The sequence below is a fragment of the Myotis davidii genome, unplaced genomic scaffold (genome assembly GCF_000327345.1).
Source record: "Myotis davidii unplaced genomic scaffold, ASM32734v1 scaffold1755, whole genome shotgun sequence".
NCBI lineage: Eukaryota > Metazoa > Chordata > Mammalia > Chiroptera > Vespertilionidae > Myotis > Myotis davidii.
The window spans coordinates 216,394-233,792 of NW_006286225.1; the positions used below are offsets into that span (position 1 = coordinate 216,394).

At 37.9% G+C, this 17,399-nt stretch overlaps 1 protein-coding gene across 1 annotated transcript in view; it reads right to left on the reverse strand.

The window, feature by feature from the left end:
- LOC102756642 (collagen alpha-1(XXV) chain) overlaps positions 1-17,399 on the reverse strand; it is a 209,248-nt gene that overhangs the window by 137,124 nt on the left and 54,725 nt on the right. Inside the window, exons 4-5 of the mRNA XM_015559760.1 lie at positions 14,878-14,904; positions 14,709-14,735 (exon numbers count right to left, since the gene is read on the reverse strand). The gene's annotated coding sequence lies outside the window, so the exon portion shown is untranslated. The remainder of the gene's footprint in view (positions 1-14,708; positions 14,736-14,877; positions 14,905-17,399) is intronic.

Sequence of the window (17,399 nt, forward strand, 5' to 3'; positions counted from 1 at the left end):
CTGGCAGTCAGAAATCCCTCTGGCAGCCCGGGAGCCCTCAAGGAGTGTCCAACTGACAGCTTAGGCCTGCTGCCCATGGGGAGCAGGCCTAAGCTGCAGTCAGACATCCTTAGCACTGCCAAGGAGGTGGGAGAGGCTCCCACCACCACTGCTGCACTCCCAACCATCAGCCTGGCTTGTGGCTAAGCAGAGTTTTCCCTGTGGGAATGCACTGACCACGAGGGGGCAGCTCCTGCATTGAGTGTCTGCACCCTGGTGGTCAGTGCACATCATAGCAACTGGTCATTCCCGGTTGTTCCGCAGTTAGGGTCAATTTGCATATTACCATTTTATTATATGTATTAGAGGCTTGGTGCACGAATTCATGCACAGGTGGGATCCCTCTGGGTGGCCTATAGGGATTGGGCCAAAATCCACAGTCCAATGCTGACTGCAGTTCCTACCTGACACTCCTGCTCATCTTGGCCCCACTGCACCTGCCGTGGGCTTGTGCCCAATCAGTCCCGTTCGGGAGAGGCTCACACCACAGCAACACTCGCCAGCTGTGAGCTATGTGTCTGGTGCCCTCCTGAGGGGAGTGGCATGTGGGTTCAGGCTGAAATTGGCTCTCTGACATCCCCTGAGGGATCCCAGATTGCTAGAGGGCACAGGCCAGGCCTAGGGACCCCACCAGTGCACGATTAGGGCCAGGGAGGGGCTGCGGGAGGGCTCCAGGGCTTGTCCAGTCCATTTCGCTCAGTCCTGATCGGCCAGACCCCAGCAGCAAGCTAATCTACTGGTTAGAGCATCTGCCCCCTGGTGGTCAGTGTATGTCATAGCGACTGGTCAACCAGTTGTCTTGCCCCTAGTGGTCAGTGCACAGCTGAGTGGCCTTAGGATATCATTAGCTTATTACCCTTTGATTAGTTGAATAGTCGAACGGTCACTGGTCAACCAGACACTTAGCATATTAGACTTTTATTATATAGAATATATGCATAACCCATCTTGTGCTAAAAGCCTGGGGCAGAGGATGGGGAGCAGGCACTGGTGCTGGGTAGAGAGGGTCAATTGAGGAAAAAAGAGGACATCTGTAATACTTTCAACAATAAAGATAATTAAAAAAAAAGCGGGAAGAAAATATTTAAAAAAAGAAAGAATAAAAATTAGGCATTAAATTATTAAAAGTTAATTTACATTCTCTTTAAACAATTCTAAAAGCCATACTGTGTAGAAAAATGCTCTTTTAAAAACAGGGAAGATGTAGCAGTTTAATCCAAATAAACTTCCCATGTTGCTTTGAATATTTGCCTATCTTTTCTTAATAGGAATTAGAGTATAAATAAAAGTAGGTTAACATTTGTATACGTAATTAGCTGGTATATGTTAATAATAATCTATACTCATGGAGAACTCTGTTTCATAAAGATAATGCAGGCAAATAAAATTTTGCATAAATATACATATGTATGTCTATACATATGTATATATAAAATATCTCTATAGATAAAATAATTTCTGTTAATAAATTAATACATATGCAAATACCTACATACAGAATAAGATACAGTATAATAATATAAATGGTTGGTTGTGAGAAAAGGCAAGTGTTTGATAATTTTTAATATGAGAAACAACTTGTAAACCTTGAACAGGACAAAGTGACAAAGTATGACAGCATATGCAACTTGACACTGGGCATGTTTTAGCAGATTCTCTGCTGTGTTCTGGGTTTGGGCATGGCTCCCTCAGTCACATCCTTCATTCCACACTCCCTACTTCACCAGTGGAAGAATGTCCCTTCTCCCATCCCGGAAACCTCACACAGTGATGACCTCCTCTAAGTCTTAATGGGGTCAAGACTTGGGTGAGATATTTCAAGGTTGGGCCAAAATTTTAATAGTATTTATCTAAATAGATTAACTCAACGTCTAAAAATAGGCCTGAGAAAAGGCTCAAGGTGTAAAGGTATTTTAAAAAGCAATTGAAAGTTTTCTTAAGTAAAATTTTGATGGTGTCTTCTTTATCTTTTCCTTCACCTGCCAGTAAACTCAGAATGTTCAGCTGGCACGTTCTCCTGAAGACATGGTGAATGGGGCAGCAATCACCACCTGTTGTTCCCTTGAACTTCCTATGGTTATAGTTAGTTCCTGCCATTTCACATCACACAGGCTTCAAGCCAGAACAACACTGCCACTGGCCGCACCCATTTCTCTCTCCTCCTGCTTGCTCACCATCATTTCTCCATCTTAACTGTAATGAATTCATTTAGGCCTGTAGCTAACTAAAGTTCCTGCTCCGGAAAGAATGTCCTATGTCACTAGTTCCTTGATGTATTGCATGCTACATTGGAGGGTTTTGATATCATCTTTTCCATCACTAAGGCTTCTTTATCAACAGATTCATGCTAAACTCACAAGCGAATAGCATGATAAGAATGCCCATAAGTTTTCTTGGCATATGGAACTATGAAAACAATAATGTTACATTATTACTTTTATCATTATTATTATTATAATAACTACTATTTTTGTGTGGGTTAAATCATTCAAAAGTTTATTTGTGCTAGTAAGGAATTCTCTTAACATCAACATTTCTCAAGCAAAATTTAACTGACTTCTGAGAGATGAGAAACAAAGCTTCCTGCTCCCTTCCAAGTTGCTATAGAATTGCATTGGAAGTAGGATCTCCCAACCAACATCCTGTCCCTACAAAGCCAGTCCTGTTTGCCACTTTTGATTTACAGGCTGTGTCTGCTCTGAGGAGCTGCTGGACACATTAGTGTGGCTATGCTTATGAAAGGGCGCTGCTGTCTGGCATAAATGACTTTCCAGAGACCCATCTCATTCAGAACTGCAGGAACCGTTCTCCCTGAACACGATCTGTCAGTGCATAAGCCATTATTTCACCCGCTCTGAAGGGAAGGATCAAAAATACGGTCTTGCAGCCTAGTCCCTTCTGCAAACCTTGATGCACCATTAAAAATCTGCCGTCTCATACTTTTTTGATTTCTATTTGGTTAATCCACTTCATTAACATTTTTGTTGCAACTATAATTCTACTTTTGGGAACGATGGAAAAAGAATGGTGGTAATTATGTTGGATTTTGTTCGTTTAAATTACTTATACATTGCTGTACTTCCTATTTCCAATATGCTCATTATTCATAGATGTTACCAACAATATAGTATGTTCGATTTTTTTGGTCCACTTCACATACAGCCTTTAATATATTTATCTAAAGGCTAACTTTCTCTTCCTAATATAATATTGAAAGTCATCAATCTCAAATCTATCTTTCCCTCCACATTTTATAATATGCTTCATTTGTAAGAATTAATGCAAACCATAGCTCCACATTATATGGGTTAATAAATGTAAGACCCGTGTTTTATTTTTTTATTTTATTTTTTTAAATATATTTTATTGATTTTTTACAGAGAGGAAGAGAGAGAGATAGAGAGTTAGAAATATCGATGGGAGAGAAACATCGATTAGCTGCCTCCTGCACATCTCCTACTGGGAATGTGCCCGCAACCCAGGTACATGCCCTTGACCGGAATCGAACCCGGGACCTTTCAGTCCGCAGGCCGACGCTCTATCCACTGAGCCAAACCGGTCTCGGCAAGACCCGTGTTTTAATTCAAGAGAAAATGAACATGCTTAGCTATATGACAAAAAGAATAAAATCATTTGTATAGTTTTGTGTTTGAAAGTTCATTAATGTATCAAGGTATTCTTTAAATTATTTAGAAAATATTTTACAGAGAGCACTTGTAAAAATCAAACAAAAGAAATATAAATGAATAATATTAAATAATATTTCACCTGAGATCTTTCATTCCACTCATTTCCAAAAAAAAAAAAAAATGTGAAATGGTGCACATTATCCTGAAAAGACTGTAACGTATATGTCCAGATATATCAATCATGTAAAAAAGTAAAAAAAGGAGAATATTGCAGTTGATATAAGCAAAAGTGTGGGCAAATGCAATCTTTCTTTTACTTTATAAAATAGAATTAATAGTTATTTTATTATGAAGATTACTGCATTAAAAACACTGAAAGAAAATCTAATAGTTATTTAAACTGGTTGGCATCATTCTCCAGAATGCCTTGTCAGGCATGCTTATGACTGGATTTGGGTTTTATTCTAATGCATTTGCAGTCAGTAAAAGAATTTTCAGTTAAGGGCTCAAATCTCAGGCTTTGTACTATTTTGTTATGGGAAGTGCTTACAAATTGCTGTGTGGAGCAAAATCTTCACTTTTACTTCCAAATATTTTGTGTGAAAGTTTACCATACTTTATTAATATACTTACAGGTTTACTTATACAATCTTTTACATTAAACAAAAATGCACATGATTTAAAATCATGTGAAATAGAACGTATTTCTCAACCTTTCCAAAATCCTCTTTTCCTTTTTCTTCTTGATGAGCTCAATTATATAACCAATAACTGAGATATAATTTACAACACTGAATTTCAAGGGAAATATTGTCTACATATCAGCAATTGTTTGCAAAGATCATTTATTTTTTTAAATTGACCCACATTAGGACAAATTTACAAATGTTCCTGGGCTCAATTCAATATACCAGCTCTTCATGCTTTGAAGTGTGACAGAGAACACTCCATGGAGAACTCTAATTATAAAATATAACAAGAACGTTTGCAATTTTTAACAAGCTTGCTGTTTCCATGCCAACTTCTTCTGAATCTAGAAAGCATTAAAATAATTTTCTCACAATTTATTTCTTTCCATTGTGTTATATCAATTCTCTTTTCACAGGCAATACATTCAGTACCAAATGAGTAGGGTATTCATTAGGGCTAGAGAAAGGCAAGGGTTAAGTAAATACGAACATCAAATTAATATCCAGGCCTAAATGCTTTAGCAGAGCCAAAGAATCTGTTTAATCATTCAGGTCAACAAAGGTTAAGATAATAAAATAAACTTCTAAATGCTTTCCTTTTTGGAACTTAATCTGTCTTGCTGAAGATGTTTTTAAGATGCTATCAGTTTTGTGTAGTCCCAGCTGTTATGAAAATTTACTCGAATACACTGGGAAGAGAAAAGAATTTTATGAAAATAGTTAAGCAGAGCTCCTGGGTGGCTTATTGAAGCTGTGAGAGCCTAGGACTCATTTAAAACCAGCTGTTGGCTGATGATGTAGAGACTAATAACTACTAAATCTCTTCTTTATCAGGGCTCTGTGTTATTTGGCAATGTGATGGAAACCAAATGATTAGATAAATATATAGTCAAAAGATAACTTCATGATGTTTGTTCATTTTATTGCCTAAGTTTGATTAGGAATTTTCTGTGTTGTTGTTAATCCTCACCTGAGGATATTTTCCCTTTGGTTTTTAGAGAGAGTGGAAGTGAGGAGGAGAGACAGAGAAATATCAATGTGACAGAGACACATCAGGGCCAGGGACTGAGCCTGCAACTAAGGTACATGTCCTTGACTGGAATCGAACCTGGGACCCTTCAGTCCAAGGGCTGATACTCTATCACTGAGCCAAACTGGCTAGGGCTCAATTAGTAAATTTGCCACAACTTCAGAACAACATAATACCCTAATTTTAGAAAACAGTATTAAACATTACAATAGTTTTGCTTATTTTTAGGGCTACGTTTTTACATCACTAAGATACAGAAAAAGAAAATGAGCCATTAACACAAATCCCTGGGTATGATTATGACTCCAAGGCTGTGGCTCATGATGAGGGCAGAAGTCCTTATGAACTGGGCAAGCAACAAACCCTCTTTAGTAAGAAAGAGAAATAGTGGTAACAGCAGTAGGTGCCAACAACAATGGGAAAAATCCTTAAGAGCCTTTTATACTTGACATTCAGGTTCTGTTATTGATCAATAAAAGTAATTCAATCTTTTGAAGAGAGGCTCAACTAAAAGCAAAATAAACAAAATTTCTTGCAAAACATGTAAATGCAGCTTTATGAAAAGCAGAAAATAGATTGCCTTCATCTGGTTATCTTAAGAAAAAAATCGCTAAGAGCAAATAATGCCCGGATCTTGATTTATACCATTTTCAAACTGTTGCCATCATGCTGAGAAGAAGCACGATTGTATTATAACAAGGTAAGTGGGCTTTCTTATGTCCCTCAGGTAAGGGTCAGCATTGCCCTTCCTCCCTAGAACCTGTCTAGGTATTACTAGGGAGCATTCATGCATTCGTTTTTAGAAGGGTTGACAGTGTATCATGATTATCATGATTGCAAAGGAAAAAGATGCACCTGTTTGCATTTGTGTTCCCGGCTTTGCCATCTGATTCACAGAGGCATGGGATCTTAAAGTTGAAAAGGTTCTAGCCGCCTATGGAGGCAGCTTGGTATTGCGGAAAGAGAACAGATCTTGAAATCTGGGTTTGGGTTCCAGCATTATCTTTTGGTAGATGTGTGTGAAAGATTATGGACAACACTTGTTTGAGCTCAATTTTCATCAGAAAAATAAAATTCATGTTAATATTTGTGCTACTAACTCACATACTTATGTCTGAGAATAAATGAGAGAATATATAAAAAATGTAATCTGTGCCCTGGCCAGTGTGGCTCAGTTGGTTGGAGCATCATCCCATACGCAGAAGGGTTGCAGGTTTGACTCCAAGTCAGGGCACATACCTAGGTTATGGGTTCAATCCCTGGTTGGGGAGCATATGGCAAGCCAACCTATCGATGTTTCTCACATTGATGTTTCTCTCTGTCTCTCTCTCTCTAAAAAAAGCAAACAAAAAAAATGTAATCTATAAATTCCTAGGCTCAAATCCTGACTGTGCCGCTGACTGGCAATGCTATCTTGAAAAAAAAAATATTTAAACTTCTAAATCTTGATTTCCTCATCTATTAAATGGAAATCATAAAAGTAAGTATTTCATAAGGCTACTGAAATAAGATTTCTTCATAGAGTATTTGACATACTTTAAGAAGAAATCAATAGCCCTTGCTGGTGTGCCTCAGTTGGTTGGGCATTGTTCCATATTCCGAAAGGTTACTGGTTCAATTCCTCATAGGGAGTGTGCAGGAGGCAGCTCATCCATGTTACATTCTCACACTGATGCTTCTCTGTTCTCCCTACCTCTCTCTCTAAAAATCAATGAAGATCAATAAAGTATACTTTAAAAATAACTCAATGAAGTTATTTATCATCACTATTGTTATCATTTAAGTCATAGATATATTTGTATTGTTTCACACTGAGGTTGATGATTACAATGTCTACCTTATGATAGGGGAGCAGCCTAATCCCCTGGGAACAGCACACTAGAGGCTGAGAGAGCTGAGTTTGAAGCCCACTTTTACCACCTACACATTATGTGAACTTGGTCAAGTTACTTTACCCCAGATTCCTCATGTGAAATATGGGGCGAGTAATCAGCAATGGCCTGATGAGAACTTACTATAAAATTTTTTTCATGTTATTTTACTTAATTCTGATCATAACCATAGAGAACAGATAGTGATGGAGTTAGAATTTTATTCCTGTCCAGCCTGAACCCAGCCCATATGGATATAATTTCTCTGTACTGTAAAATCACTTTTCCTGTTTTTCTTCCCTGATATCCATCTTGTTGAACTGAATAAAGCTGAGAGATGATGTGGGAAACTTACCTAGAAAGGTGTTCAGCAAATTGTAATACTCTGAGTAATTAGCAGTCATAATTATTATGTGAGGTACTATGCCCTAGTCCACTGGGCATTCAGTCTAGGAATGCTCTTACAACTTCCTTACAATCTCTGCTTAAATACAGGGCAAAACCATAGCCTCAAAACTCTGTCATACAAACCTATGAAGATGAAATAAATAAAAAATGAGTATGGGCATGGTGACTGCCAGCACAGGAAAAGCACCATACTGACGATGTAGTCTAAAGGCATAACTGCTAAAGCACAGTGTTTCACTGCAAAATGAACTGACGATTAATGGCAAATCCGCAATGACATCTCACCAAGAAGCAAGGAGGGAAGTGCAATTCTAATGTCAGGATGCATTCATATGTGGAAATCTAACATTCAGTGTCTTGTAGAATAAAACCAAATGCTATCTATGGTTGTTATATTATACCTAAAATTGCAAGCTCAAAATTGGTTCAATGAATACTGACAGAAAGCTCATGTCAAAAATGTCTGCCCACGCGTTTCTGCACTAAATCATACGCCAACAACAGTATTCAAAGACAGTCAACTTTCCTACCATTTACCTTGTAACTTCTTACAATCTTTCACTTTCACTACTTAGCAAAATGCACTCCCTTAATATTCCCATAATTCCAGAATACCAAATCCCAAAGCTTTTTATAGAGCTCATCCTTGTGGTTTTCTTTTTATTAAGAACATGTTGTGTCCCCCTTACCCTGCTTTAAGTAGTTCTTCCTTTAGTGCTTCAGCGGGGCAGGGTTCTGGTTTCTTGTTCAGTGCTTACGCTCTTTTGCTGATGCCCTTCCTTGTCCCACCCATTAAATGTGGATATTCCTAAAGTGGTTCTTGCTTCACTTTTTCACACTACAGTTTCCATGCTCACTGTGTGATAGTTCACTTATGTAACCGTAATGTCCAGTTATGACACCACCTTAGATCTCTAATGTTATGTTTCCAACTGTTTGCTATAGTATTCAAGTAAAATAATCTAGACAGATTACAAATTCAACAAAACTAAAATTCAACTTGTTTATCCTCTTGACTTTCTTCTGGTCAAATTTATCAAGCAGAGCCAGGAACTTCAGACCTACATTTATCTTGTTTCTCAACGTTAGCCCCTAAATCCAATGAGCTCCAAGACGTGTACAAAATTTTCACCTCAGTATCCTGAAATGTTACCCCCTGACTGCTGCTTCTGTTACAGAAGAGTAAGAAGCTAGGAAAATTCCAGGACAAGTGGAATAGTGAAGCTGATGCAGATTAAACAGCAGTTTGCAGCCACCTAGTAAATTCTATCTTCCCTAAACCAAGGATACTTAGGAGTAAATGGTTTGCATATCCCCCCAACCAGAGGGTAAATAACTTAAATCACCCTACTCAAGGAGATAGATAACAGAAATCCAATTAGTTCCATTTGCCAACCACATCTAAGGACAGACAAATTGAGAATAAATCTCATTTTGGTACATCAGCATAAAGCTGATGAATAGTCTATTGATTCTCCCCTAAGACTTCCCCTAAACACCTGCCCTTTAAAATCTCTGAAAATGAAGGTGCTAGTACACTCTCCCTCCAGGGAGCACACCGTGCCATTTCCTTCCCTGTCTCCTTCCCCCACAGGCATGCATCTCCTGAACTGCAAGAGACACGAAGGGACCCCACGATATTGTAACCAAGGGAGCAATGGGCAGCGTCAGCTCATCCTGCCTAACCCCCATAATTTGTCTCCAAGGCCCCCTTTCCTCTGCTGTCCCAGTGAGCCAAAGGAGCCCAGCCTAGGCTCTCCTGTAGCTTCTTCTATGCCATTTTTTGTTTCACTGTCCTAAGTGGGTGTTTTTGTTTGTTTGTTTTGCTGTGGTCAATAAATTCTTGCTTGCTTTGCTACACTTTGTCTCTTGACTGAAATCTTTCCTTTAAGAAGACATGATCCGAAGTCTTCTCCTCTTGATTGTAACACTTTTTTTTTTTTTACCTTAACCTGGCCACAATTCTACCCAGGGCCATAGACTTTGGATATAGATCAAATTTATCTTTTACCTTCTGCTTCAATACTTCTCTCTTACCAATTTCTCCACTCATTGTGTCATCTCTGGTTTTCCGTCTTTATCTGCCCAGGTTTTTGGTTGCTCTTATGGTAAACCCTATTGGTAAGATGAAGCAGCTTCCCTTTTCAACTCCATTCTCCTCAGCCCACTTGCAGCTTTGACCTAATTATGTGACAGGATCTGGCCCAAGAGACATGAGCAGAAACATGCTATAAAGTTCACAAGAAAATTTTTGTTTTTGTGATATGGACTCTCTTTCCTTTATTTTCCCTATTGATAATAGATATACATGTGATGGTTGGATTTAAAGTGGCCTTCTTGCAATTATGACTGAAAGGCCAAGGGATTCCCAGAGACTTCTATAGTAACATCATTGAATTATTTAAATAACACCAACTGCCTTCTCTGAAGCTCTAATTATGTGAGAAAAATAAACTCATATCCTAATTCCCATAGACAACATGGCGCTTTCTACAACATTTTGGTAACTCGTTTGTAATTTCTTCTTTGGTTCACCAATTTAGTCTTTCTCACTATTCAGCTTCTCATTCAGACACTGTACTTTCTGCTCAGTACAGCCCCTTACTTCCAATGACACCTGATGTTCCAGACTGAGCCAGCCCATCCCCTCTGTTCCTCTTCCCCTGAGGACTGGACATTATCTTTACAGCCCAGATTCTTATGACCTTGCCCTGATGACTGACATAGTGTTCTGGTCTACTTGGTCTTCCTGCTTTCAATCTCTTCCAGTTCCTTTCTGTATTGGACACTATCACCCATGTAGACAAAAAAGGGGTTCTGTGATAAACGTGCCAAGTCCAGTGACCAAAAGGAATCCCACAGCGTGATCTGATCATAAATTCCTAACTGAGCAGATCATAGTGGATATGGACAACCCAGGCATATAAAAGGTTTATCTTTGCTTTAAGCAAGCCCTGTCCATTGTTCTTATGCATCTAGGTTAATACACCTGTGAAATGTCTTTTAAAGACCCTCAGAAATGCATCAGTCTGTTCCATACTTCTCAGAGGAGCGGGGGGTGGGGGGAGAGATTAACCAAATAACTTACACACATATATGCATAACCCATGGACACACAATAGTGTCGGGAAGGCCTGGGGAGGGGACAGCAGTGGGGTACAAGGAGGTAAAAAAGATACTTTTGTTTTTTAAAGAGCCCAGCTGGTCTGGCTCAGTGGTTGAGCATTATGAACCAGGAGATCATGGTTCAATTCCCAGTCAGGGAACATGACCAGGTTGCAGGCTAGATCCCTAGTGGGGGTCATGCAGGAAGCAGCTGATCAATGATTCTTTCATCATTGATGTTTCTATCTCCCTTCCTCTCTCTGAAATCAATAAAAACATATTAAAAAGACCCGTCAGAGGCCTAGTCACATTCCAGGAAGCAAATATCTTATTAACTGTCCTGTAATTCAGTCCTAGAGATTTCTTTCTCAGTCCTTGCTTTCTCTTACCTTCATCTAATCTTCCTAATGTTCCCTCCTTAGTTCCAAATGTGTAAAGGGAACTGCAAAGCTATCATTCTGTGAAGCATTTGAGAACTTGCTTCTGGGTATATTGTCAGTTTGGTTCAAATAAACTCTACAGGTTTGGATATTTCTTACATCAACAAAAAGATTTTCATAAAGAACATTTGGTAATAACATCAAAGAGTCTGGTGGTAATATGCATCAAATGATGTAATAAAAAATCTTCAATGGTTCCCTATTGCCCACTACATTAGACATTCAAACTGCTCCATAGTATAACTTCTATAAAAATTTCAACCTTATATAATACAATTTTTCTATATTTAAATTATTTCCTTAGTAAATAGAATATTATTGTTCTTTAAATGAATCTTGTTATTTCCTACTTGTATAGCATTGTTTGTACTATTTCTTCTTCCTGGGATGTGTAATGTCTTGCTCTTAATCTTATCTTCTACAGATTACCCATTTATGAATTCCTAGCTCTAGTGACAACTCTCCCACAGTCTCCCATTAATATTTAAAATAGAACAATGTTCCTTTTCTATCATCTTGTGGCATAGCTATTTAAGATATATAACATACAACCACATAGTTTTCTTATTCAGATACCCATGAGATTATTAGAACCATAAGAGAAGTAATGATGTAATAATATTTTATTCTAACATTCAACAAATATTTAACAGGTCCTCTCTGTTTTAGGTGATGGTGTGTGTCATGAACAAGATGAAGTTTATGTTTCAAGGAGAGGCATGTTTTACAGATAACAAGAAAATAGATAAATAAGCAAATAGGATAATGTCAGATTTAGATTGGATAACTACAGAAGCTCTCCCTGTAGAGGTATTTGAAATGAAGTATCAATGATAAGAAGAATACAATCACAAAAAGATCAGAGGAGAGCAAGTGGAAAAATCATCCTTGAGTTGGGAGTGAGTGTGGTATGTTTGAAGGTCACGTGGAAGACAGTGGGGCTGGAGCACAGTGTGTGGAGGGAGGACTGGTATAGCTGAGGTTATAGAGGGAGGCAAGGGCCTAATCTTGAAGGCCTGTGAAGGCCAACCAAAGTGGTTTGGATTTCATTCTAAGGTTTAAAACAGGGAGCAACATGATCTAACTTACAGGTAAAATGATCTCTCTGGCTGCTGTGTAGAAAGTGGATTACACCGGCTTAAAACTGGAAGCAAGATTAATTGGAAGACTACCACAGTGGCAGGAGAAGAGAGAAAAGTTGACACATTTATAGTCTCTGTAGTATTAAGCATGGTATCTTGAACATGGTAGATGCTCAATATATCTTATTGAATATGTGTCCAAGAGTTTCAAGATACTTTCACCTTCTTAATTTTATATTACCTTTTTCCTGCTTTGATTCAAATATTATACCTTAACATATTCCTGTTTCACACTTGGGAAAGAGAAAATAAAAGAACTTCATATTCAAGGAAACAGTATAGATCCTATAATGAAATGATGGAGGATCCTACTGTTAAGTTAATTATGGAAAGAAAGAAATTACTTGAAACAAATGGTAAAAAGTAGAATTCAAATCTTTCATAGGATAAAAATAGTTAGCATAATCAAATACAAAGATTTATATTTTTAAAAAAGAGTCTCTATCAGCATCAGCCTGAACACTGTGCCTATAGAAATTGTGGGTAAAGTTAATTATCATTAAATTGAAGACTTTTCCAGTTCTAACTTAATTTGATTTACCAGAAAATATAAAACATTCATTTTATTATCTTGATAAAATAAATTTCCTAATAAGTAGCTAATACTAGCTTACTAGAAAGAAATATTTATAAAATTCTAAGAGCACTGAAAGTGACCTGCCGTGTCTCTAAGTTAAGAATCTGAGAAAAGTTAGGCAATCTGCTAGGTCCGCATTCTCTTTCATGTACTTCCCAGAGCATTTAGCTTTTTACCCATGAAGATTTGTCCTGCATTATTAACTCAATCTAAATTCTTTCAATACAAAGCAAAATTGAGGAGAAAATGGGATCATTTTTTGCCACTTTCCACCTGAAATGCTGAATGGCTTCTGAATCGTGTGAAACTTGGCCCCAGTCACTGTGAAAACTGGCTGAAATATGTAAAAAAGTCACTTTTTAAAACGATGAAAGCCAACACACCTTTTTTTTTTTTAAATGAGGGCTGCCTGCATACTGATGACAGCTAAGCTGTGAACCACCCCTTCACTTCCTTTGCCAAAAGAAGATTTCTCAGAATGGAAACAGTCTCCCTCTTACCTGCAAAGGGCAAGCTGGGTGATTTTGGTATTGCGTGTAGAAAGAAATGATACTCAATACATGGAGACATGCCATGCGAAATAATCACCACGTACCGAGCAAGTGGCTATACCCTAATCATCTAAGGTTAGGAGACTTTTACCCCATTCACATCCATGACATATATCATAACGTTTAATCTCCTTGACCATAAAATAAGCTTTTACCTTGAAGCTAGTCATCAGCTAGAATAACTGCCATGAGAAACGAAACGTTCTGAGGCATAATCATTTCTGTATGAAGAATGGCCGAAGAATAGCAAGGAACGTAAATCATAGCATAACTTTCACCTGGTTTAATAAACATGAGGACATAAGACACAAACTTTACAGACTTGCACTGACTACATCGTTTGCAATAAAACCTCGACTGCAGTATACATGGATTCAATAATTATGCACACTGACAAAAAACGTCCTACACAATTGTGTTTTCAACCTGAAAGTTTGAAGTGTGCTTTTCCACTGTGTAAAAAAAAAAAAAAAAAAAAAAAAAAAGACTCTTCACCCGAATACTCGCTTTTGTGAGTAGTGACATGAGAAAATCGAGAGGTATGTCTGAACGGAGCCACTACATCATTGGAACAGTATGTCTGAACATTGGGGTAATAAGGCACAGATGTGAGCAGAGGACTTGGCACTACCAAGGTAACAACAAAGCATTCACCATTGTGTTATAGTGGGTAAAAGAGCCACATTTGAGAAAAAGAAAAGGCTGCCCTTCCTCCCTGGAATGCTAAATTACATTACACCTTTTATTTGCTCAAACATCTATAACAAATAAGAAATTCAAATAAGTATTATTCAAACATGATGAGGGATAAACATATAAAATGCATTAATATTTTCATCTATAATATATCATATTTATGCAACAGCACATAAAATTTAACTGCAGAACAAAAGGCCAAATTCAATAGGAACCCACAAGGCCTTTATGTTGAAAACACTGCATGCAATTATAAAGGACCCAGTAGCCAGTGGAATGATGTTGTTGTTGACTGTGGGTAGCAATTATGGCCCTTAATCCATAGGGCTAATTACTGTGAAGTGTCCTCTTTACAGTTATCAAGTTAAGATACTACAACAGTGTATGCACATTATAATAATTATTATTGTTAATCAATTATTGTAAGTATAGGTGATACTAAACTATGTAACACAAAGGCAGTCATGAAGTCAAGACAAGTTTGGAGTTGAAAACTAATTTTCTGCTCAGGATCGGAAGGGTACAACTTACCCGAGGTCCCTGATCACCTTGTTCTCCCTGCAGAGTAGAAAAATGAGAGGATAATTTTAGCACTAAGTATATCTGATGCTCATTAAAAAAGATAAAGGAAAACATAGCATAGATCATGTCAATATGAATTTCCATTAACTTAATTTGTTTCTGCTATTCATTTTCTTACCTTATCACCTTTTGGACCAGGAGGGCCCTAAGAAAACAAAGAGAAAAAGAAACATAGTTTAAAAATAATTTTTTAAAATTGTAGTTTGCAAGAAGAGCTAGGGTTAGGTGCAAGATTCATGCAAAGAGCACAGAGATATAGCTGTCACCGAGGTTTTTCAAGGAATTTTGGCATCTAAACTATAATTATAATATGGTTAGGCTATGAAAATTATATATATGGTAAAAAGGTGTATGTATAGGGTGGCTCCCCAAAAATATGTACATACACTTTAAATAATTATGAAGGCAGTGTTTATTAAAATACTTTTCATTTTCAAAACTGAGCTATCAGCTGTTAAAGTGTGTACACATTTTTGGGGCCATCCTGTATACACACACACACACACACACACACACACACAGAAAAGTACATGTCATAGGTACATCATATGTTGAACAAATTTTTACAAGCTGAACATACCTATGCAAGTTGAACCAACTAAAGAAACCCAGGAGCACCTGTTGTGACGTTTCCTTATCACTAATCTCCACCAATAGTAACCCACTATTTCTGACTTCTGACAGATAGGTTTATGTACTTTATATAAATGGAATAATATAGTATTGTTTGGCCTCTTTTGCTCAATATATGTGAAATTCATGCACAATTTTGACTTTGTGGATCATTTTTCTTTCTGCTTTATAATATTTCATTGTGTGAATAAACCATAATTTATTTACTCATCCCACGGTTGATGCCCATTTGTTTCCAGGTCCTCATGATTACAAAGAGTGCTTCCATAAACATCCTGGTATATGCCTTTGGGTTAAAAGTGTATGCATTTCTTTCCTTTGTGTGGGGTAACATTTTAGCAAGTGATATTCATATGCATTTCTTTGGGGTATATATATATCTAGCAGTGGAATTTTGAAGTTATAGAAAATACATATGTTCAGTTTTAGCAGGCACTGCCAAATAGTTTTTCAATGTGGTTCTAACAATTTAAACTCCCATCAGCAATGCATGAGAACTTCAGTTCCCCTATATCATCACCAACTCTTGGTATTTTCCAACTTTTTCATGTTAGAGATGAGGTGTAGTGGCTTCACATTGCACTTTAATTTGTATTTCTTCAGTGGTTAATTACATTGAATTTCTCTTAATGTAGGTATTAATCATTTTGCATCCTCTTCTAGAAAGTGTTCACATCTTTTGTCCTTTTTCTATTGAGTTATCCTATTGACTTGTTAGAGTTCTTTATATATTATACTGCAATGCTATATATCATACACACACACACAAACACATACATACATATGCAGAGAAAGAGAGAGAGCGTGCGCACAAATATATTCTCCCACTCTGTACATTGTGTTTTTATTCTCTTAACCCCTTCCCCGGCAGAAACGTGTATACTCGTTTTCACAAAATGTTCTTTTTCAGTCGTCGACGAGTATACTAAGAAAATATGGTAAAAAAATATGGTTTATAGGAAGACGAGTTACAAACTGTTTTCATAACCAGCATCAAAAATACTATATAGAACCAATATAAAAAAATTAGTCTGAAAAAGAAACGTTTTTAACAAAAAAATTATTGGGGAAGGGGTTAAAGGTATTTTTGATGAACAGAAGTTCTTATCTATATATATATATAAAGCCAGCCCTGCCACTGATTGCTCCCCCTACCCCAACAGGGGGTGGGGATGGCTGGCCAAACTCCCATGGCCCCTCCCCTGGCTGCTAACCCAATCAGGGGTGGGGCCTGTTGGCCAATCACTCACAGACCCTCCTCCCAGCCAGCCTGGTCCCGATCTGCCCCAATTGGGGCCAGGCCAGCCAGACCCCACCTGTGCACAAATTCGTGCACTGGACCTCTAGTTTTTAATAAATCTCAAGTTAACAATGTTTCTATTTATAGTTATCCAGCCATCAGTAGGACATCCCCTGAGGGGTCCCAGACTGTGAGAGGGGGCAGGCCGGTCTGAGGGATTCCCCTCCAGTTTATGAATTTTCATGCACCAGGCCTCTAGTATATACATAAAAAGCCAGCACTGTAACAACCGGAACGACTGGTCGCTATGATGCCCACTGCAGCCAGCAAACCGGCCAATCAGGAGGTGAGGCCAGCCGGCCAACCTTCTGCAGCCCCTCCCCCAGCTGGTCCCACCCCCGATGGGCCCCCCCACCTGTGCACAAATTCGTGCACTGGACCTCTAGTTTTTAATAAAACTCAAGTTAACACTTTTTCTATTTATAGTTATCTCTTTTTGTGTTCCACTTAAGAAATCTTTGCCTACTCCAAGATCCTGAAGAGGTTCTTCTATGTTTATTGTAAAAGCTAAAAGCTTATTACTTTATCTTTCATCTTTAGATCTGAATTCATAGAGAACTGATTTAGTGCATGATTTGAGGTCAAAGTCAAAATAATCCCCCCACCCCCCACAATGTGGATATCAAATTAACCTAACACCATTTATTGAAAATATATTTTTCCCCCATTGTAGGACAGTGTTACCTTTGGCCTAAATTAGATGACTC